At 45.0% G+C, this 24526-nt stretch overlaps 1 long non-coding RNA gene across 1 annotated transcript; it reads left to right on the top strand.

Moving 5' to 3' along the window:
- Positions 1-1842: 1842 nt before the first annotated feature.
- Positions 1843-23403, top strand: LOC128076410 (uncharacterized). The gene is made up of 4 exons (XR_008204373.1): positions 1843-2066; positions 5601-5911; positions 7434-7595; positions 22997-23403. It is a non-coding gene; the product is annotated as an uncharacterized LOC128076410 (long non-coding RNA).
- Positions 23404-24526: the final 1123 nt, after the last annotated feature.

The following is a 24526-nucleotide window of genomic DNA, read 5'->3' as shown; positions in this document are numbered from 1 at the left end:
CTTCAGGTGTTGACTTTTACTTGCAGCCTCACTGTTAGAAAAAGACAAGCACAGCACATGGACTTATCAGCCCCTCTCTGATCAAGGGGATTTATACCAGCATCTGTTTCATTTAGACATTGCTTTTAGTTGTCTCCTTGATTGCAGTTCACAGCTATGTTGTACAATCTGTACCCTCCTATCTAGGATAGTTTGATTAAAAGGAAAGTAAAAGAAAGAAAAGGCAGAGAAGCATGTGAACAGACTACAGAGCTACTGAGAGAAGAGTGACTTCAGGACCCCAAGTCTTCCCTTCCAGGTGGGTTTCCAGGACTGTGCTGAAATTGGTGGATGCAGTGATGACTTCCTTGTATCTCCTCACCAGAAACTTACCAGAAGGTCTGACCAGATCAAGTAAGTAAATAGTTTAGACATAAGGAAAAACTTTTTCTCTCAGAGAGTGGTCAGGCAGCGTGGTGCAGTCGCCGTCCCTGGCAGTGTTCAAGAGGCGCCTGGATGAGGAGCTATGAGATATGGTTTAGTATCTTGTGGTAGCAATGGTAGGACTAGATGATCTTGTAGGTTCTTTCCAACCTTGTGATTCTATGATTCTATAATTCTATGAAGTTGACAATGACAACTGTCTGAACTTCTCCTTTCTGTCCACCTATCCTAGGATCGGTATCAAAATGGATGTGCGCCAGAGGATGATGTACATGCCACCAGTCATTGGTTGGCTTTAGCTCCTGCCACATGAGTTTTGGTCCATTGATTTTGGCATTTATCTTGTACATCAGGCCTGACCTTAGCACAGTCCTCGGTTAATATTAGGAAGACTTTCTGATTGAACTAATTTGGTGTTCCTATCTTTAACTTGTGCTGACTTCTCCAAGTAATTTTCTCCAGCAGACTGAGCTGCACTTTCTTACCTCTGTGAACTTTAGCACATGGGTTTGCCTGAAGTGCTCGTGTAGGGTGTACAATGCCCTCTTCCACTTCCCTGTCTACCTCTCTTCTTTTCTAGGAGAATACCACATTCACCGGAGCAGGGGTACTCTGGGAGAGGCTCTGCCAATGGCACTTTCATATTCCTTAATAGTGCAGTACTCATTAGCACAAACTGGGGAAGCAGGGTGAATCGTGTCCATGAGTGTCTCTACTAGGGTCTGGAAAGACCTTCTGCACAAATCAGGACACATCAGTGGTGAGGAGTAAGAAGAACCCACCTTAGTATGCAGCACAGCACAACCTTATGGCATTCTCTTGGGAGATAAGTGATGCTGGTTCTAGTTCCCCCAGGCAGAGGAGGAAATTAAACCCAGGACTCCCACATCCTTTATGAGTGAATAAAAAGTGGCTGTCTTCCTCTCAGCTTTGTGAATATAATCATGATATTTTTTTCTGGGGAAGCAATTTGGTAAGTCCACACTGAATCCAACAATCATTTTGGGACAATGGGGGAAAAAAAATACAACATTTTTCAATGAAAAAAAAAAAACATTCTCTTGACTGTAGTGACAGTAGAACAACCAGACAGACCCCATCACTCTGCCCCTTTATATCCAGCAGCTGTGGGACAGGTGACTCTCGTACTTGCAAACAACAGAGGAACTTTTCTGGCAATGTGAAATCTTGCTAGGAAAAAAGGGTTGTGCGGGAGTAATGAAATCCCCTGGGAATGGCAGATGAAACCTCAGCACCGGTGGGACTGCCTTGAATTCTGACACAATTACCACAGTGCATAAGAAAAAGCTGCAGAGAACAGACCCACTCTGAGGGCTGAGATGTGACCAGTGTCCCAGTTATTATTAGCTACTAAAGGTCTGAAAAGGTTCAAACTCCATCTTTGTAGGAATTCAAAGAGAGTGATGCATGAGGCCTTGCTGACAGCTTCCAGACTGAAAAAGAAAGCAGAGGGAAAAGGAGCATTTCCCTGACCTTCCTCGGTGATTGCTCAGAACTGTGTCTACTGATGGCCGTGTCTAACACTGTCAAGAAGAGCCAAGAGAAGTAAAAATCTGAGGAGTGAGATGTTCTGCTAGCATAGAAAAGCCAGCTGGAGAAACAAAAACAAACGTCACACAGCTGTGAGTAGGAGAAATGCTATTGTTTCCCTGGTAGCTCGTCTTTCTGGTCTTCTGAGAGAAGCGGGTGAGTGTGTGTTTGTGTGTGTGAGTGAGCTGGGAATAAGTAATCAAGGAAACATTCAAGGAGCGGGCAGCGTCCTGAGCATCGTGGTGAGCAAGTGCGTGGCAAACAGTGTCAGCTGCTGGTTATTGCTCCACCCTGCATTTCCCCTCATCTGCAGGAATGCACTCGCAGACGTGCTCCTCCTTGCTGCGCAGCATTCAGGGCTGCGGATGACAAACTGGTGACCTCAGTGAGAGGCAAAACCCGAGCTGCAGGTGCGTGCTCGCTGCCTGCTCTGCAGAGGCAGGATGAAGCAGTGGAGATGCTGCTCAAATTTAGAATGTCAGATCATGCAGCTGGCCGGTTTCCTGTGTTTAGACAGGAACAGAGGAGCCACATGCCCTCTTCAGGCAAACTGAAAGGGCATAGGGTAAAGACAGGCATGCATCCATCCTCAGTAAAGTTACTTTATTAGCAGTGGCCTTATATTGCTGTGAATGTTTTGATTCCCACCCCTGTCTAGAGAGGAGTTGAGAATTTTTTTCCAGGGTAACAATGTGGAATTGGAATAAGGGCTGTCTGGAAACATGTGGAGCCTTGACTGGTTGATGGATGCCAGCAGTGGGGTTGCTGAAGTGTATGTGATCAACAGGAAGCAAGGGTGCAGATACCAGCCTGTGCAGATGGGATGGCATGGGAGAGCACAGGGGGAATAAGCCTGCTTTACATCTAGCGTGACCATGTGAGCTCAGGCTCCTCTGATCTGCTACTAGAGCTGGTTCTCAATGCCATGCTGCTTCCCAGTTCCTTTATTTAGGGAAGGGAGGGATGGCATCAGGTGAGATGCAGGGTGAATTAGACTGCAGATGGCCAGGCTATATGCAAGAGTGCATATCTGCCTATGGGGAAGCAAGGTGGCCTTTAGCAAAGGGTAGTGGGTCCGCACCTCCTTCCAGCCAACATGAGCTCGTGTACACACCTATACACATATGCATGCTTACATGCAGTCTGATGTGGTGAACAGCGACAGAATAAAAAGGCTTGCCTGGCCCCAGTGGCCATGAAATGGAATTGCTACTCTACTGGCTATCATGGGCAGCAGCAGAGCTTTTCTTTATTGTGTCTGCTCTTAGTGCTGTGCACTGGGTGCAGTCAATATTTGGGTAGAGAAGAAGCAGAGAGTCATCAAAATTGCCTGTTTGATCAACTTGACATCAGATTTGTGCAGGCGGAGCAGTGTTGATACCTGGTGAGCTCAGAGCTCCTTACCTTCTCTGTGGACAGTGCTGTCACTGACTGGTTTTCCTTCTGCCAGTCTGGGACACGGGACAAAAAATAACATCTTGTGTCACCAGGCTGAACATCAACACCTTAAAGCCCTTTGAGTCCAGATGAAGGGCAGCAGGAGTGTTGATGTCCTCAGACAGCAAACTACCACACCATGAGAGGAAATGCACAGAGACTACAAACACAGCCCTGGAGCCTGCAGCATAATCCCTTTGATCAGCAGGACTGGGGTTACTGTAGGGTCAGGGTTGACACAAAACCAACCAATCAAGCAAGACCACCTACGTATTCAAATTAACCTTTTTCTTTGCGGCAATACAATTTTCTTTAAGGACTATTTTCTGTTTTTGCATGGAGCTCTTTGCCCCACTGTTTGCCTCTCTGCATCATTGCTGTGATAGATACAGTCCTTGTTATTCAGGTACTTAGACTGGTAATGCTGCAGATGGGCAGTAAGGGAAGTTGGCACAGGTTTTGTTTTAAATAATCTTTTGAACTCAAGGAACTTTCTGATAATCACTGGGGTTTTTTTTTTTGTTTTTTTTTTTTCATTAAAAAAAAAGAAAAAGAAAAAGAAAAAAAGAAGAATCAAAGAAGCCAAACCCCACGTCTTTAAATCTTACCTGTCATTTAAAAAATGCACAAATATTCTTTCATTTCTTTTTTGCAGAGGGGTAGCAGAATCAATTTGCCATGGTTATGCCTCCTGCCAATTGTTTAGAATTTCCAGGATTTAATCTTTCATCCATGTGTGTATCCACTATTTACCTTTGAATGAGATAATGCATAATGCATTGGGCTTTATGGAAACAAACCATGAAAAACCACTTTTTTTGAAGAAGAGAAAATTGAACTCTCCTTCTACGGCCTAGAAAAATTAGTGCCGATGTTACAACAACAGTGAAGGCACAGGAATGGACAGGTTAACTTCGTGTGAGCTCAGGAGATGTCAAATGTAAGGGCATGCGCATACAATGCGCTGCGCCTGGATCCTCCCTCTACTTGAGGATTAATGCTGGCAAAGTAGCATCAGTGCTGTAACACCAGCACACGTGGAATGTTCACCGTCTTCTACCCCTGGATGGGGCTTGATCTTTGCTAGTGCTTAGCAATCTCAGGGAAGCTTCGAAATTGTACAGCAATACAGTCAGTGTATAGAAGGAAAGTGCAGAAGGCTGTAAATACTTAGCACCTGCTATCAGTCAAAGGGCCAAGGGCCCTGTTGGGTAATGGGAGGTCATAAAACGGAGGATTTTTTTGAACGATAAGTAGCACCTGATCACTCGATGGGTGTTCTCCGATGTGATTATCCATGGCTTGAATGCTGCTTTGTGCTGTACCTAGAGCTGAGAATTAAGTAGCTGAAACGTATGCTGGATTTTTTTTCTTTGTGAAGAAGAGGTAGCAGTAGCTTTGATGTAAATCAGGCATGATGCTATCTCATGCTCTAGGTGCTGGGTCTGTTTGCAACCGTTAGTAGAGAGAAAGCAATGCTTTGACATGCCTTTCCCTCTCTCTGCTTCACACGCATAGAAGTACATCTAGGGAGCCTCAAAGAGTCAAAATCAGCAGAGGTCTTTTAAGAGGTTTTCCTGTTTAAGGAGAGCTGGGTGTAAGCAGTAGATGGCCTTTTATGGGGAATTTTGTCTCAGCTTTCTTCTCATGCTTAGACTTGGCTTTTTTTTTCCTACTGTCAAGTGTTTCTTCCCAAAAGCTGTCACTGGTCAGAGCTCGCATTAAGCTCCTCCTGAAGCACACCCACAGTGAAACAGCTCACTTCTGGCCTATCTGATGGTATCTGGCTAACTGTGACAGAGGCATAAGTGAAAAGCAAAGAGGTCGAGGGCGTGGAATTCAGTGCGCAGATTGGATCGAACTCCAACACGCTATGCTGCACCAGGAGATGGAAAAATTGGCCATGGCTTGCTAAGCTAGTTCTCCTCCTCTTAGTCTGTGGTTAATCCACTGTCATTCCTTCATAGAGATGCCACAGGGGCAGAGATAGCACCAAGAAGCTTAAAAATTTGCTTCAGTCCCTCATTGCCCTATTTGGAAAAGAAAGCTGTAATTGAGGAGCACTGCACACCTAAGGAGGGCTCCCTTACAGTTGTCCCTGTGGGATAAAAGACCATGTTGTGCTACATTGTGCTGGAAAGGCTCTTCCTTTATTTTTGAAAACTAAATCTCTGTGTCTTCTCTTCTAGGTACAAATGAGGGGGAATTGTTACAGTCACTGTGGGAACACAAATGGAGAACCAGCCTAAGAGTGAAGAGACTGAGGGCAACAGAATGAATTGATCACACTGTACCATGAAGCAGATGGGCCCGATGAGGTGCATCTTCCACTGAGAAATCATTCAGCAGTACATGAATGTGCTGTTTGATGCCACCTTATCATTCAAAATCAATAATTTGTCTTTCAAAACAGCTTTTTATGTAAGGAAAGGCCAGATGTGAGTTTTATCCAAGACAGGAAAACCATCCTGAACTTCTCCTCCTCGCAGAATTGTAGCAGGTAGCTGGTTCTCTTCTAATCCATCTGACTGGGGAAGAGATGGGAACACTAAGCTGGATCTGAGCTGCACGCAGAGGAGCTCCTGTGTCTGCATGCTGCCCTTCTGATTCCACAGGGGATCTATGCAGGCCCCAAAAGCTTGCTTTGACTTGGGCTTGAGAAAGCTGAGTGTATTAGCCTCAAATAAAGGAGAGTAATTTCTACAGGGAGTGCAATCAGTGAGAGAGTGCTAAAGGGAAATACGGATCTCTGATTCTGGCAGGAGATGAGAGTAACCTCCTAGAAAGGTCTCCCTGCAGAAGGCAGTTTTAAAAATGACCTTGAAGAAAAATACAGCAATTTAATTTGACTCTGATGAGGGTTTTTGCAGAGCCTCTTGCAATTTTATGCATGTTGGCTGGACAGACCTGCCCTGACAAATGCCCTAGACTGTGCAGAGAGCTTCTGACTCTTCCATTGGACTTGGGAAGGTTTTAAAAAAGGATATGCCTCTTGAAAGACAGGATAAATTGTGGCCCATGGAGAGGAAGGCTGGCAAGGCATTCCTATTATGCTTGTAAACTGTCAGCTGTAGGCCCTGATAGAACAGGGATTGGTGAATGAGTGGAAGAATGATTCTGATGAGTGGAAGAAAATTTTGTGGAGAAATCTTCACAATGCTGGGCAGAGGATTAGCAGCTGGAGTGCTTTCATGCCCAACGCAGGTCTAGAGAAGGTCTTCAAGGGACCAAGTTCAGCCAATTCTGGACATTCATCATTTTCCCTTAAACACCTTGTCACGGTGACCAAGTAGCTTTGTCCGGCCATTCTTCTGCCAGGCGCACTGCTAAACATCACGTTTGAGAACACTCTGTTTAGTGCTAAGTGTTGGTTTTTTTCTTCCTGTCTCTGCATGAAAATAAATGAATCGTCTTTCTAAGAGAGGGCTTGGGAGTATCTGCTTCACAACACTACATGCAACTTTCTGAAACAGAGGAAAGGTGGAATACAGTGGTGTTCAGAACTCACAGATAGCCACAAACCAAAGAGACCAGGTTAGACGCAGGCTTAGCTAGAAGAGTACTTTCTACTCTCTTTTTCCCTTTCTATGGGCACTGGCAGCATTGCTGGTAGCCAACATCTGCCCTACAAATGGAGGACAGTGTATCAGTGCAGCTTTCCTATGTACTGCTTATGTACACTTATTCTTCCCTTGCTGCTAGGGAATGGGAACACGTATCTCAGGGGTCGGAGCCTGGGGCAAGTAGGAAATAAGACTGTTCCTGTTGTCTTGAAAAGAGAATGTTAGGGTACAACCCCTCCGTCCTACTGTCACCTTGCACAACTAGACAACGACTGTGATGTCTGGTCTCAGTCAAGAATGATTAATGAACGATGTGTGCTTGTCCCTAGCAGATGCTTGTAGTAAGTGTGTTGGCTAATGTTTGGAGCGAAATAAAATACAGCACGTAACAGACAGAGGCACTTGCACTGGAGATGAGTCACACTGCATCACTTATTTTTTTTTTTTTTTTTTTTTCAGGGGAAGGAGGATTTGACCCTCACTAAGTGAAGGAGTTGCTGATTTAGTCAAGACAAGAACAGGATGCGATGCTTTGGTCTGGTGCATTGACATTTGCATCTCTGAGTGAGAATGCTTGTTTTCATTGGAGGAACAGCAAGACTGCCTTTTGAAACACTTAAGGTAATTAAGCTTTTGGAGAAGAAGTGAATGCGTTTTGATGGAAAGCTTTGAGTCTCTCTGGACCTACCAGAATGGCTACGGAAAGACTGGAGCCTTTCCGTGTGTGCATCTTTTTAAACTGTGTGGTCTGTTTTGGGAGTTGCATATTAATATTTACATTTGGATTTTATTTTCACCTGACGTAAGAGTGATCTCAAGGTAAATGGCTAAAAGCAAAACGTTGTTGATCTAAAATTAAGAGACCGTGTCCTTTTAAAGCAGGCTAGCTCAGGTTGAGAGTAAGTATCAGAAGGGTCTGGAGAGGATGATGACTTTTCCACTGACTAGCACTGGCTAGGGGACCACTCTGAGATACAACAAATAAGAAAAAGGCACTCTTGAATGCTGAATTCTCATTAAAATTTTGCACAAGACAGCAAAAAGCAAGCTTTTGCCCCAGAAGTACACCCTTTCTCTCCCTCTGAAGCCCCTTGGGACTGCGGTATGGATTGCTGGTGGCTAGTACTTTGCTCATGGACTAAACTGTTAGGCAAAGGAATGAGAATAGTGTCAGAGTTATGTGGAAGAATCCTTATGTCTCCAGACATAAGCTCAACCATGTATTCATGGATTTAGAAGCACTGTAGAAAAGTGTTACTCAGGCAGAGTCTAAATGCAGTAAAAGCTAATAGTCAGTTGGACACAATGGAGGATTTGATTCTTTAGTAATGTCAAGACAAATATGTATTCTTCCTCCAAGGAAAATAAAACAGATGCTATCTTTTCATAAGGGATGTGACAATCCTAAGCAATTATGCAACCCAATGCAATGCATGCTCCAAACTGAGGTCCATGTGCTTCCATGTGTCTGCTTCTGAACTTCCATATGATACAGAAGCTTACAGATAGATGTTATGCATTTAAGATTGGGCAGGATCTGTGCCCCTACCTGGAGATCTTTCTTGCTGTAACCCTGTTGTAGTGAACTACTCCTGGAAACTGATGCCATAGCAGACTAAAGCAGCGAATACTGGGGCATCTGCGAGCAGACACGCAAAAATTGCTCACGTGGGTGGCCAGTCAAGTCACTTCTTTGCTAATGTAGATAGGCCAAAGCTCATTTGGACCATATCTATTCTGCATAACTTCACAAAATTTGCTTTTATTCGAATCCCGGGTTATCGAGTTGCATTAATCTCAATGAAAGCAGGAATCCTAAGGAGAAGCTACAGGTACAAGACTTCTAAAAGCTGAGGCACACTATCCTGCCTGTGTCCCCATCTGGTTGACAAAGAATTTAAAACGATATCAGGTGTTCAGCTCAAACCTATCTGGCCTTGGGCAACAAGTGGTACTGACAGCATCCAGTCCCCATCAGGGGAGCAACTCTGCAGCAGTACTCACAGCAGTTACAGCCCTGCTAGCTGGGTCAGCAGTATTGTTTGCAAGGTGTCCCGAGTGCACGTGCTGCTTTTGGATAAAATGCAACTGGGACTGTGATTCACCAGCTGCCTGTAACACAGCTGGATATGTCACAGAATCACAGAATGATTAAGGTTGGAAAAGATCATCTAGTCCAACCCATCAACATCATGTCTTTATCTGGAAGCCTCTATCAGCCAAACTATCTTTCCTCACCTCTTGCAAGGGCTGGCCTCCTCTACTATGCGGGCCCTGACACAGCTGAGGAAGCTGCTTTCAAGACTGCAGCACTGCAGTATTGTCCTTCTGCCCCAAATCTAGCGCAGATCTCAGGTCTGGCTTGAGCAGGCAAGAGGAAAAATGCCTTATAATTTCCCTAATGATCTGAAGCTAAACACAACCTCTTTGACAAAGATGCTAATGTAAATGGGGCCTTAGCTTCTCTTTGAAATGGTTTGCAAAACTGCCTTGTACAAACCGGCTTCAAAGAACAGTTGAGCCCTGCCTCTGGTAGCCAAGTGAAACTGCTATTGCCTCTCAGGTTAAAAAAAAAAAGTGTTTGTAGGCAAAGTTTTTTTTTTTTTTTAATATTGAAAACAGTTTCTGAGGCCAACACAGACAGATCCCCCCAGGGTTGAAATCAGCTCTATGTTTCTCAAAACAGAGCGAAAATAAGATGGGTGTTCCAGCTGACTAAAGTTTTCAGATTTTAATTAACTGGCAATGAGCCATAGAAGACACGAGGTGATGCACCATGCTGGGCCAGCTCAGTGTGGGGAAGCCAGGCTGTGCCTGCACAGTGCCCCGTGTCTACTAGTAACTCCTGCCTCTGGGGACTCCACAGGCTGCTGGGCAGCCTCCCTGCTGTGAACAGCTCATGGGCCTCATTCAGAATAGCTGAAGCTGGGCTGAGGTCTTTCACTCCTCAGTCTGTGATCCCAGGCTTTGCAGCAGCAGAAGGCAAGACACTTTGCCTTCTTGTGGCAGGCAGGAGCTGGTAGATGTGCTGAATCTTCACGCCTGCTGTAAAATGGTGTGAGAGAGGACTTAGACCTCAGTGCTACCTGCCTTAATAGCATCTTTTAGTTCAGTGACCTTCCCTCTGCCCTAGCGCTCCCTTGTCCCTTTTTAAGGACAAAAGAAGAGAAGGAAGGCAGCTTGCATTCTGATGCTGGGTCAGTGGATGCAGGATGATTCAAATTCAGCACCTTCCTCCTAGCTACGTAGTACCCAAGGGACAGTATCTTACCCTGCTCCTTTCTATCACTCTATGCACTTGTAGGGGCTTATGGTATTACTGCAAAACACTCTGGACATGCACAGCATGAAAAAACAAGTTGGAAGGTACATTTAGATGCAGCAGACTCAAATCAGGTAAACTCACAGGATTCACGTGGCCTCTGACACCAGGTGATTGCAAACGGTAATAAACGCAATCCAAATTTAGGTTTGCACACACTTTCCTAGGAAGGGGTTGGAAAATAACAGTGTTGTAACAGGCTAAGTGGTTAGAGAACTTTGTTAATTCAGACATAAACCTGTTTGCATAAAATATTGCCAGAGGTCTGAAATGGCCTCAGACAGTTTACATTTTTCATCACTGCTAGAGACAACTAACCCTTTCACTCCCTGAGGATAATATTGCTTCTCCACGAGGCAACCCAAAAGCCAGTCTCTTTGTCCACAAGAGAAATGCCTCTAATCTAGACTTTATTAGACCGATCATTATATAATGGCTTTAGAAACTCTGGACAAAACAGAGTAGTGGGTTCAGCCGACGGTAATGTCAGACTGCTGTCAATAATCCCTAGCAGATGCAAACGTGTGACCCTTTTTCCCATAATTGTTGAATATTTATTTTTATCTTATAATGTTAATAAGGTTTATTGTGCTGCAGAGAGAGCTGATATCACATGACCTTCATCTTCCTGACTCACAACAAAACCAGAAACATTACACTGCCTGTCACGTCCTGTTGTTTAATGATAATGTGTAGGTTAGTTGCTTTTCTTCTCCACACAATATTATTTATTCCTTTCGGACTGCCTTCCCTTATTTGGAGTTGCCATCGTGCTAAGCAAAAAAAAAGCATAACTGAAATAGGAGATTCTGAAGCATCTTTTCAGCATGAGCAGTGGAAACAACAGAAAAATAGAACCAGTTTTTAGACAGCACTCGATCAGTTTATAAATGGCATTAAAAGACGTGATTGCTGAGAAGAGCAGGGGCTGGATTTGAAGAAGCAGGAGACACTGAGCAATTCAGCTTTCCTAAATAAGACCTAGATAAAAGCCTGAGTAACCCCAGTCTCAGAAAACAAAAACAGACTATGTGAAGGACGTGGGAGGTAAAACACAGTCTTCATTTTCCTTGGAACAAAATTAGCTCTCCTCATGTCAATTGGAGATGGCAAGAGCCCAAAATAAAGGTTTGCATCTGGTCCTTTACTTGTGTTGTGCTGAGCTGGGATCCCCAGTGCAGAGAGCTCCTTTTGGATCAGCTACACTGGTATTGCCTGGCACAGAAGAGCCAGTGGATAGAGACAGAAGAATGCAATAGAATGGAGAACCAGACTGTAGCTTAGGCTGCATCTTTTCAAAGTGCTGCAAGGAAAGGTGAAGCTGGTTCATGGGTGGGTTAACAGGATCTTCATTTCACACACCTGGGAATGAATGGCTGCAGTTCCCTAAGCATTGAATATCATCGCTGCATCTAGGAACTGCATCCCACTCCTCTTCAGCAGGAGGAAAAGCAAAGTGTGCTCCAGGCCCAGAACCTCCTGCCAGTCCCTGGGACAATTGGTGTATAACACCACTTGATTCTTGTTCAGCTTAAGCAGGGGTGTGGAAAACTTCATCAGTGCAACTCAGAAAAGCAAGCCCAATGTGGGGATACGCACCCAAGAGGCATGGAATAGCTGGGAAGTTGGAAATGGGCTGGAAATCATCCTGCTGGAAAGAATGGGGCTGATGGCAGAGGAGGTTCCCCACTTTCTGTGGACAGGCAGTCTGGCTTTGCACCGAGTTAGGGAAGCCCAGGAGATGCAGCGTGCTGTCTGTGCCAGAGTTTTCCAGCTGCATTGTTCTGAGTGCAAACTTTATATGCTCCCAAAACAGTGAGGATAAGTCATTCTTGGTTTTGTTACACGCTTTAAATGGAGTGAGAGCCCTCAGCAATTCTAACACATTCCCTTTACAGGTTCGTTAATGAGACCTGTGGGAATTGGATTGGATTCTTCTTCACTCTGCTATTTGGACTGTGAGAAAAAAAAAAAAAAAAAAATGCAGAAAGGCAAAGCTGTTTTCAAGCCAGGACTTTTTTCCTATTTCAACACTGAAATGTTTATCAGGCTTGTGCTAAGTCTCAATATTTGGGGTATTTCTTAGAGTTGTGAGGAGACTCTAGGGTTTTTTTGTGTGTGTGCATCTGCGGTTGATTTTACTTACATCTCTGTGATCAATTGTTTACACTGCTTTTTTAAACGCTGTTCTACAACTGAAAATAATGTCTCATGCTATAAGAACAAAGATTTAGTCCATGTGGTAGTGAAACAATGTCGTACTTTTATTTTAGTCAGTGTTTTGTAAGAGTTAGTGAAGTGAATGCTAGTGGGCACTTGTGAATTTGGCAGTGCATCCCAATCGCACTGACATGAAAACCAAGCCTCTCTCTGCAGTGGTTTTGCACCAATGTATTTTCACTTGGGATCATTTTTGTTAGTACAATAAGAGCTCCACTGTCCCCACGCCTGGTGCAGTTATATCAATGATGAAAATGCTGTATCTGGGTCTGGCTGTCCCCCAAATCCTGATATCCAGTTTTCCTCCCCTGCCTCTGAACTAGCACAAGCCAGGTCTTGGTTTTCAGCCTGTTACATTGATACTGAGGTAGCTAATGCATGACAGATGTCATGATGAAATCATAGATCCAGTGAGGTCACTGGCAAAGCTCCCATTCATGTAAGGAGTCGCAAGGCTTTGTGCAGCACAATTTCAGCTCCGTGTGCAATACCCAAAACACAGGTCACCCCCAGTTGCAACATGGCTGCTTTTCCCAACAAGGTGATCAAAAAGCGGCAGTGTTCACAGTGTTTGTAACCAGCACTTCCCCGACATCCTTGGGCATTTTCACATAGTGGGCAAATCCAATGGGGCAATTGCCTCCGAAACCCTTCTGCCAACTGTCATTGGACAGCAATGCCCTGTTGCTATCCAGGAACACGACTACCTTTTGGCTCACTCCTGGCCGGCTGCCAGATACCTGGGGACTGACAACCTAGAAACCTTGATCCTGCTGTGTGGGGTTTCACCAGCAGTGCAGGCTCAGGGTTTAGTACACAGCTCTGGGAACTGTGGGGAAATAAGGCTACAGTTCTGCTCCTGAGCTGGGAGATAGGCCTCCGGGCCAGTTGCATTTCTGTGCTTCAGAGCTGCGTGTGCTCCCATGCTGTGTATGTGGTTATGCAAACGAAAGTAGCTTGTGCTGTAGAGCTGCAGTCCCTGTTCTGTGTCATGTGCAGGCATAGGGAAAGCTGCTTTGTGTCTCCCTTAGAAAAAAAGTACAAGCAACACCAGCTTGGATTTTTGGTGGCCCTCCGTGAAGCACTTTGTGAACCACTAGTGGCATACTTGCTGCTATCTGGGAATCCACGGCAGGTAGTGAGTCCCATGGGAAGTGGTGAGAAACAGCATCACGTGCCCTGGCTAGACTCTGTGATGCAGTGGTGCTTTAGATACCCAGGTTATTTACAGCTAGGCAGGGTATCTCTGTCATACACTGTGGTGAAGGGAAGCCAAAAACTACTGGCTATCTAGCCACTATTCATCCATAAGGATAACTTATTTTATCATCAAAATGAACCATTCAGCATTATGGACTGCAGTGGAAAAGATTAGGCCTTCATCATAACTCAGAAGCAAAAGCTAAGTACTGCCCTCCCCCCCGCCTTCACTGCAATTCCTGTTCCCTGCCTCCATCCATTCATGCAAGAGGAACTTCAGCAGAGGAAAGTGATGCCTGAGCCCCCAGTCCCAAAAAACTCTGTAATACTGAGAATACTGGCTAAAGAGTAAAACGGATATGTCACCAAGACAGTATGGGCTGGGCTGTTTAATGAGATGGATGCAAACCACAAATGTGTTGTTCTGTGCAGTCAGACTTAAAGACTTACATCCAGAAACAGAGTATAGGCTGTAATCCTACCTGGAATCCTAGACTTCCTATCTAGAAAGGAAAGACCCTAAAAAAGATCAGTGTATCTAACAGTTCAGGAAGGTTGTGGCTGGGGTGAGGAGGAGCCCAAGAAAGTCCACAGAACAAAATGACTGAGTACTGGAGAACGTGGTGTGTAGTGACAGACTGGTGGAGACACTCCATCTGTTTAGCTTAACGAAGACAAAGTTGAGAGAGAGGATGACTTGATCGCAGTCTCTGAGTACTGACATAGCGAGCAGAAATGTGATAATATAAGGCTTTTCAGTCAAGCTGATGCAACTGTAATATGATCCAACTGGAAGCTGGAAGCCAGACAAAATTTTGACTATAAATAAGGTGCAGATGTTTAACAGTGAGGGTAATTAACCAGTGGAACTAATTGTCAAGAACTATGGGGACAAACACCGACTTTAAATCAGGATTAGGGTTTTCTTTTTCTTTTTTTCTTTTTTCCTTTTTTTCTTTTTTTTTCCTCCCCTGAAAGATCATAGAATTGTTTGAGTTGGAAGGGACCCTTAAACGCCATCTAGTTCAACTCTCCTGCAATGAACAGGGACACCTACAGCTACATCAGGTTGCTCAGAGCCTGGCTCCAGCTCTTTCAGGAATGACTTTGGAGATGTCCTTCACTGCTTGTGTTTCACAAGAGCTTAGGCCTGGCTTGAGTCAGCCCTTTGGTCATGATGCTGCACAGGGAGCCCATAGCCAGCCCAATGGGCTCGTCCTCTGTCCCACCTCCGCACTGCTGAAAAAGAGGATGGATGGATAGGAACGGGAAGGGAAAGTTAAAGGTGTTGGGATTGTAGATCCACCTTTGTGAAAGCCTATGCATTATCTCTGTGATTCAATTACTTCTTAAAAGACATGAAATGAATGAAAGAATTAAGATGGCAAATGCAATTGTCTGTCCTAAAGTATTGCGAGCAAAAGCATCTTTCAGGAAAGGCAGTGACAGAACAACCTGGCTGTGATACGCTGGGTTTGGCTGGGGCAAGGATCACCCTACAGATTCCCAGGGGAAGAAATGGCCTCTTCCAGGAGTGAAGTCATCCAGGGGAGAGGCCTGGTAACAGCCTACAGCCTTCTGGGGACTCCCAGAACCTTCCTAAGCTTTCTAGGGCCTTCTGAGGCCATGAGGAGATGCGGGTCACCAGGCCATCGAGCCCTGCCTGCACTGAGAGCACCATGCTCAGACACGGAGCAGCCAAGCTGACCCCACACCCACGGTGCCCCCACAGCCAGGCCGCTTGTCACCCTGCCCTCCGTCATTTCCCTGCTGCCTCCCCGGGGGAGGCTGCGCGGGGGCAGGGGGTGCCCAGCTGCTTGCTCGCACCTGCCACCGCTTGCAACTGCAATTAGTTGCACCCGGTCGAAGCCAAATTGAGGCCCCTTTCAAGCCGTAACTCTGCACATTCTGTTTCCAAAGGGAAGTTCATCTTTTATGTGCATGCAAAACGGATAACATCCAAGGAACTTTTTTCTTTTTTTTTTTCCTTTTTCTTTTCCCCTACTGCCAGTCAGGGGAGGATTTGTTTAAAAAAAGCACTGCTGCGGTGGTGAGGTTTTAGGAATCCTTCTGGTTGGGCTTGGGAAAGGTTGACTTGTCAAAGAGCGGGCTCAGCGTGTGTGGCCTGCTCCTGGTGAGGGGTGCTCCCGCAGTGGATGTCTGACGTCACATTGGCAGCACTACATTGCTGTCGCAGCTCTCTTAGGCACTCTGCTCCCCACACCGTTCCCTTCTCCAGCAGCCTCTCCCTCAGGCTCTTTTCCTCCTCCCTCATTCCTCCTCGTTGTTTTTCCTGCGTCCGCGTCCACGTTCAGCGATCTGCAAATCTCCTTTCCTCGGGATGGCGGTGCGTGGTGGTCCCCAGCCCTGCTGAATCAGTTCTTCCACAGGCAGGGCTCCCCTCCCTGTGATTGACAGAAGGTGCTGATTCAGTAGTGCGTGGGGGATCCGGCAGCAACTGCATTAAGAGGATTTACAAAAAAGATAAGGCGCAGCGCTGAGCTTCCCTCGGTAATCGTACAGCACACAATTCGGGACTGCACTGGGAATTTCGGCGCGGCTGACAGGTACACAGTGCTGATCCAATTGTCCTTACATCCGTTATTAGCCAAAATGAGGGGCAACTGGAATTACAGATGATTTCTGGGTAAACGCTCAGCTCTGATTCTGAATGATCTCTCGGCAATAATCCACACGTAATCCCCAGTACAGAGAGTGCTCTAAAGGCAGCTCCGTGTTGAAGCCTCAATAATGCATGGATGCCCTGATTCATGAAATAAAGGAGGAGAGGGGAAAATAAGAAAGCCGTGTTTGTTTTGTAGCCTTTTTTCTGGGTTGAATAAAATTTAGGGATGTACGTGATCACATACGTACCATTTATTAAGAGAAGATTATCTGCTTGGTAATTATTTCTTTGGGTGACCGTGTAGGACTGTCTCAGGCTGGTCTGATGTATCTCAAAAATAAACAAATGAGCAAAAATCCCCTGTAATAAATTGGTTTGTAATGTTTATTCCTCAAAACACTATTTAGTGTTTATAGTGCCGTCTCTCTTTTCCTCCGTATGTGCTACTGTGAAATATCACCTGACACAGCGACACTCACCATGCCCCATCATCAGAGAGCCAAACAGTCCTTGATGTGTTGGTCACCCTCACTGCCACCTCATGAGGTGAGGTGGGAAGGTGTGCTACTCCAGAGCACAATTCCCCAGGGGAGAGTAGGGGTCTCTTCCCTGTTTCTGGATCTTTGTCCCTTGGAGGGCTGCAGAGTACAAGGGGTAGGGGAGCTGCAGGCAGGGCTAAGGTCACTTGCATATGTATGAAACTAGTACCACAGGGTTCCGGTTTGTGCTAGAATGAGACCAGAATCAGAATTAGAGAAAGACAGGATCTGCAAACAGGTCCTGCAGACAGGACCATCTACTTGTCTTGGTTGTCTTGTGGGGGCATAAGACTCAGGGTCAGGTTTTCAGAAGGCCTAATTCCCCTATGTACCCACTTGATCATTCCTGCTTTGCTATTTATCTCCTTTTAAGTGTGCTCTTCCTACAACTTGATTGCTGGAGAGTGGGCACAGAAGAGTTTGAGTCTACAACAATTACTTCTGTGAGTAATCCCAGAGTAATCCCGAGAGGAGTTACCTGTCTGACTAAGGACTCCCAGAATATCACCAAACCCTTCGATACATACTCCAAAAACATATTTGGCCCATTGCTTCCTCAGGTACTTTCAAGGGCACAAGAGGAGGTTTACCTTAATTAACATCCCTTCAACATTTTAGACAATAGGCTCATCTCTTGGCTGTACAACAGAGGAGTGTTGGAAACAATATCTATTCATCATGAATCATATTCTCCCAGCTACCTGCTACAGAGGTGAAAGCAGGCGCTGTCAAATACCACTGAAGAAATTTAATCTTTCCCTGCTAGCAAATTCTGAAAAAGCAAATAACATTTTCATAGTTTGTTTACTCATTTGTTCCTTAAAAGAGGCAAAGGAATCTGTGAATCAGAAGAATTTCCATCTCAAAAATTGCTTTGGCAGCCAGTGGCTTGTAATTTAAGATTAAGTGATTGAATTTCATGCAGCCTTGCTTAAAATTCACTACCCCACATGCTGTCACCATACACTTAAAAAAAAAATCTAACAAGAAACCCCAAACATCTATAATGTTACTACTAGTCAGTCAAAAAATGTCCAATCATCTGGGAGGTGACAAAATGTGCTTAATGAAGATGTAGTCTGCACGACTGCTGGATTTTTCCCCTCGTAGCATTCACAGCCTATCAGAGAGCTCCCATTCCCGTGCAGTGCTGGGCTCTCTTCAATCAGGCTTCACAAATCAGTGGAGCAGAAATGCCTCTTTCCCTCCATCACCTGAAGCCAATGCTGATTCATCCTGCCACTCCTCTGAGTTTACTGATTGCTGATTCATTCCCCCCCCTCCCCCCTTTTTTTTTCCCCCACCTCGTACTAAGCATCCCGTGTTGAACGCAACGCACTTCGTTTCCAGATCTGACTGAAAGGGAATATGGAAATTAATTGGCTCAGACTGCTAGCAGCCTTTTGCACGTGCCTGTACTCTGTGAGAGGTGCAGTGCAATTGCCTTTCCACTGTAGCTCCTTATCAGCCACCTGTCTCCTTGCGTGTGCTTCCTTGTCTGCTCTCAGCCTGGGTGCTGGAGATGGATGTCCCCTTCCTCTCCCTGTTCTGCAAAAGGGAGGGCAGCTGGCAGGGCTGTCCTTGTGAGGGCTGAAGCTGTCCTCGTTTGACTTAAAATAGGACAGATTTAGTGAATTCTCCAGCTTGTGGTAAATAGCGTGTGACTGCTGCTTTGGCGAGGGCTGCAGAGATGCTGTACAGCACGGTGGAACTTCTGCTGAAATGGTTATTTGTTGTCTCTGCTGGATGCAGGTCCCCGCTGAAAAAAAGCAGCTGAGGAATGTCCCTTGGACATGAGAGGAGGGTTCCGGGACCCTTGTTAGTTGGAATATAATCTGGCTCTGCAGCTACACTCCATCCCAAACATTTTTACACCTAGGTTTCTATCTTCCATTGGTTTCTCACTGAATTTTCTCATGGAGCTTCCTCCCAACTGCAGAGAATTTGGGTTTTCCTGGTGAAATATCCCTGCATCTTTGATGCTAGAGTGCTGTTGCTAGCATTGCAGAAGTCCCACTGTCCCATACAGAGCACTGTACAGGTATTTTTTCTGAGGAGCTGCCCCACATTCCTGTGGAGCTTTTCCATCTCTGTGAAGATAATAAAGCGAAAGTGGAAGAGGGAGGCCTTATCTCCATGTTGTACATGGGTGAGGTCCAAAAAACAGCAAGGGAGAGTGAAGTCAGAGAGGCCAGGAGAACAGATATAGGAGGGGACAGGAGTGGAGGCCCACAGTTTGGACACACAACCGCCATAGGGCTCTGGGAGTGCCCCCGCACTTGCTAGTGGGCAATGGGCTCCTTTGAAGAATGGGTGGTGCAAAACCCAGCCTGACTCCATCACCCTTGGCATCATCCCTCGCATCCTCATTTCTGCAGGCTGATGGTGTGTGCCCTGCTAGGGCCCTGGGCTTGTGCTCATTCATGTTTGTAGGAACCCAGAGGATGACTCACGTTCTTGCAGCACCATAGATCTGATGCTGCCTGTGATGTCTCTGGCAAGATGCCCATCTTTCCCTTTTGTGTTTGAACAATCTCTTGCTCAAGGAGCCCTGGCCTGCTAGAAGGACTACCTCCTATCATTAACACAATAGCAACAAATGAAAGGGCAGGCACATTTGTATGTGGTATCATTTATGCAGAAGACATGATCTCAGGCACAGTGGATGACAAAACCAAATGAGAAACTTTTCTTCTAGTTTTATCACAGTTTCTCCCAGAACCTCTGCTGTTTGCATTCTGGAAATTTACAGGATGAAGGATTTTATCATGATATCTAATTCTAATCTGAAGTGATTTACTGTTAAGTTGAAAATCAAGCCTGTACATATCCCCCTCCAAGTGGTTTCTATGACAGTTTCTATTAACCATAAAAATGTCACTTGCTAGGAAGTATCAGCCTTCTTATAGGCTTTGCAATCATTGCTACCAGATGCACACTTACTGAATGGAATAAATATTCTTGTACAATTAGCCTGGGATGCAGGACATGTCTGGCTATCTCTCCTGCCTCCAAAGTGAAGTTTTCAAAAGCAAACCCATATATCAAGAGATGAGCTCTATCTGGATTTTCTGAAGTTCTTCAGATCTTGCAGTGTTATAATGCTTTATGGATAAAGCACAGTGGTGTGTAAACTTAGGTTAAGTTTTCTTCATTTTAAGCAACTGAAATACCCATTTTTCATTGTTTTGATCCCATGGGAAAAAATATTTGATGTCTGTTCTGTGATTTATAATGTATTTTGAAATACACTAATGGCTCTGTGGCATTTCCTGCTGTTGCACAATCACGGTGAAGCTGGTACTGTCTGGATGCACCATACACACTTTGTCTCCACCTACTCTTTAAGGAAATGACAGGGGGTGGTGATGACTTCTTCCATCTCTTGGATGTGTTAGCAGTGTTGAGACACAGATTTGAGTTAACCTTATCTTCAGGTTTGAGCTGAAATGGGAGTCTGGGTTTGTGTCATGCACTGTCAGAGATCTTATCCATTACACTCAAGGTTTTGGTGAGGAACTCAAGAAATCAGCCTGAATAATGAAAACGGCGTTTGATCAGCTGCTCTCATGCTGTGTCTGCCATTGAAGCCATACTCTGGAAAGGAGTCAGAACGGAAGTTGTAGGCTGGATCTCCACCGTTGCGTCTGAATCTGAAGATTGAAATCTAGGGTGCTGCAGAGCAGAGCTGGTGGACTCGGATCGTGAGAGATACATTGCTCTTGCAGCAGAGGAAGCCTTGCGGCAGAAAAAGCACGAGACCTTGTCATTTTCATCTGCTTACAGAATAAGGTCATATTCTGCTCTTTTCTGCACCAATCTGACCACTGAAGTCACTGGATGTGGGCTTGTGTGTTGGGGAAAATATTACTGTGCTGCAGTTTGCAGCTGGTGCAGTGAATGGAGATGATGTAAGCAAATTCTACAGAGAGTCTGCATCACTTGGTGAAGTGAGCTTTAGAGTCTGGGTGCTTCTGATACAGTGAGGTGGAAAGTAAAGAATCTAGTCCCATTTCTAGAGCAGGGAGTATTTTTGAAAGTAGCAGCTCTGAGGGGGCACACGAACTGTGACTTCAAAAAGGGCTGTAACTGTGCACCAGCTCCAATAGTTATGCTGGTGTGAATGAGAGCAAATGAACTCCTGCATCTGCTCATAATGTGAGCAGAGCCATGCCATCGGTGCAGGAAGCTGTATGTAAGTGCAAGTGGGAGTTGATGTGCTGCTCTGGGTAGTGCTCATGGGAGGAGATAAGGTAGACAACAGAAAGGTTTAGCTCCTTCTCTCCTCTTTGTCTGCTTTCCAAAGGCTATTGCAAACGCAGAAAGGATTTAAAAATGTCTGGAATAATGATTTGTGATCTGTCAAACCTGCTCTGTAAGGAGAATCTGAAGAAACTCGTTCTGTGAAGCTTAAGGAAAAAAAAAAATTAAAGTATGACGACTTCAGCACAGGCAGGGGGAACATATTTCTGAGACTAGAGGGCCCTTTGTCTTTTATCTATCACATATGTATATATTCCAGAGCTAAAAGCTGCTGTGCATCCCTCACCTGTGGAATTTAGAAATAAAAGTTGCAATACAGAATATTATACCATTCCAAATATTGTTGTCAGAAGGAAAAGTGCATGTGGACTGCTTGTGACCGCAGAATCTGTGATGAAGACCTAAAGTTTTCCTCTTCTGGAAACACTGTTAATTGTTTTTTCACACGACGGATTTGGCTTGAAATGATTCCACTGTCCCTCACAGTCTTGTGAAAATAGAAAGCATGCTATACTAGCATGAGAAAAGATGATGCTCACAGATCTCTAAGAACCAAAAAAGCCAGAGATATTCTCTGTGGGATGAGCTGCTTTTTCACTGCAGCATTAACACATGCACTTTGGAGGCTCTCATCTCCGCCAGCATCTGAGCATGCTCTTGCATTATATCCAATGGCTCAGTAGCAACAGCAACGGCTTTTATTCAGCACCGTGTTGCTCCAAAATCAATGTCAGCTAAGCATTTCATTGCTAACAAGCTGAACGTCTTCATGGATATTATTTGGAATAAAATGGGATAGATGGCACCGTAGGGCTCAGATAGACATGAATTCTCCAAGCTGTGAGCCCTTCGTTCCTGACAGAGTCAGATGAGAGAAAGGACAAAAGTAATTTTTGCACGTTTTCATCCCTGCCATCTCTTGTGGCTCTTAAAATGGCTGAATGTCACCAGAAAAACAATGACTTAGCAAGGACTTTGTGTGGATAGATCTAAAGAGTGGGATTTGCAGGCCACACTGAAATAATGCATTGCATTTTCAAATTTCAGTTCAGTGAAAGCTTGGGAATTAATTGGGCCAATTGGTAAGTGGCCTTTTCCATATTTCAGAGTGATAGTAGATACATGCATGCTGTGTGCAAAGGCCCTTGCTGAAAAACATAAAGTTGAGCTAATATGCCTGAAAGGTGCCAGACTGGTATAAATGGGAAGTAAAGACTCATCTTCTTCTCAAGAAGAGCAGTGAGGCAGTGGCACAGGTGCAGGCACTGTCCCTGGAGGCGTTCAGGAACCATGTGGATGTGGCACTGAGGGACATGGGCAGTGGGCATGGTGTGATGGGCTGACGTGGGACTAAGTGATCTGAGAGGTCTTTTCTGACCTTAATGATTCTATGATTCTGTGATCTGCAGAGCAGGTATGACGAAGGCCCTGGCAGCATGAACTTGCCTGCGTAGTGCAGAACACAGTGATCAATGATTGACATTTGCCTCTGTGAGGAGAGAAGTAAACACTCACTAACAACGGGATGGTCCCAGCTTACCACCAACTGAACTTTGTTGTTATCATGCATTAGATTTCCCCATAGCAAATAAAGAATTGGAACTGTAATAAAGTATTGAAATTGCAGTAGAGGCTATACATGACTTTAAACTGTGTCATAAAATATATTTTAGGTGGCTATAACAATAAAAATGTTTGAAAGCCAGGACAGCTCAAGATTTCATCATTTTCCAAAAAAATCCCAAACAACCCAAGCCCTCTCACTCTCCACTTCTTAAGCAAAAGCATGCACAGCTTCTGTCTGTACCAACAGACTTAATACTGACTTTTTCCCTCTGTGTTCATTTTGCAGGGGAGAATGCAGAGAAAACCAGGAGTTTGAAGAGGCTGCTCGCTGGCAAACCAGAGCGCAGCATTTGCTACGGTGGTCGTAGATCAGGCTGCTCAGAGAAAGCGGCCATTGTCAGAAGATTCCCACTCAAGTCCCATTGACTTTATGGATAGTCCTCGGGATCTTGTCTGAGCACATCCAAATGTTTGTACAGCACCTGATGCAAACAGGCCGTCGTCCTGCTTCATTTGTCAAATGATAAATAACATAATAATGCTATAATTGAAGTCATTCATACAGGCAGTAATCATCTGGTGATTCAGTACAGCACAGACTTGCTAGGTGGAAGGCTGCGCTAAGCTTATGCGGAGACTTCTACCTTGCTCATCAGTTTCTGCATGCTAAATATATTCTGAATTTACGAATGCTGAAGTTTTAAGGTGAGATTTTCTATGCTTGGGCTCAACCCAAAAATGATTCATTTCCGTAATGCCAGAATAAAACTGTTCAGGCACTTTTGAGTTATGTAAGACTGAAAGACAAGGTATTGATAATGTTGCTATTAACAGCAGAATCAAGACTCCTTGACAGCACCTATAATAATATTTTTTTATTTATTGAGCAAGGAGCAGCAATGCAGGGGGAGGTAGAAGGCAGGAAACTTCAGAGAGTTTATGCCTGCCAGCGAGCAGCACTTGGTCCAGAAATCAGGCTCTGGCAATGTGCAGTGCACGGCAAAAATACTTGAATTAATGCCTAAGACCTTGCTGATACATACCTCATAGTTAATCTGGTTACGCGGGGTTTATTTCACAGTCGGAAGTTCTTGCGCTGGAAGGGAGTCCTGCTGGGGTTTTCTGAGCACACGATGGAATTAATGAATGCACGAATGCAGCTTGCCAGCCCAGATTTAAATTGCTTACTAGATCAAAATCTGCTCGTTTTCTCTGTCCTTTTTTTTTTTTTTCTTTTCCCTGTTTTTTTTTTTTTTTTTTTCCCAGCCTCTCTGTCCTTTATTTATTAATTTGTTTAGGAAAACATATCAAGAGCACAGAAACGTCACAAAGATAGCAAATGCAGATAAATGGCTGTTTTTTCTTGCTGGCCTGAATCCTCCCACGAGGCTTTGAGCTGTGATTCTGGGCACGGGGCATCCTGACAGGGGTTGGTGGGTGGCTGGTGCTGACTGTGAGGATGTGAGGAGCTGCAAACACCAGCAATCCCTTTCCGCAGCCCCTGGGAAAAAGACGGGCTCTGAAAAGGCAGGCAGTAAACCTGGGCTGCTTTGCAGGAAGGGTCACGTTGTTCCTATCTTTTGGATCCACACTGCCTCTTGTCAGATTTTAATGGGTGCTTGCAAATAGTGTAATATTTTGATTTATTTGGCCACTGGGCAGATCTCCAGCCTGCTGTCTTGACTGTGGCGTTTGTATTTTAATAGGAGTTTTAAGAAGGCTTGGCTAGGGCTATTTAAGGTAGTCCCTGAGCTTTTATGTAGACCTTCTCAGCTGTGATTAGAAGTGCAGCACCACAGAGATGTGGAGGAAGATT

This window comes from Tympanuchus pallidicinctus, unplaced genomic scaffold (genome assembly GCF_026119805.1).
Source record: "Tympanuchus pallidicinctus isolate F22 unplaced genomic scaffold, pur_lepc_1.0 scaffold14, whole genome shotgun sequence".
NCBI classification, from domain to species: domain Eukaryota; kingdom Metazoa; phylum Chordata; class Aves; order Galliformes; family Phasianidae; genus Tympanuchus; species Tympanuchus pallidicinctus.
This window is presented reverse-complemented; position numbering and strand designations above follow the sequence as displayed.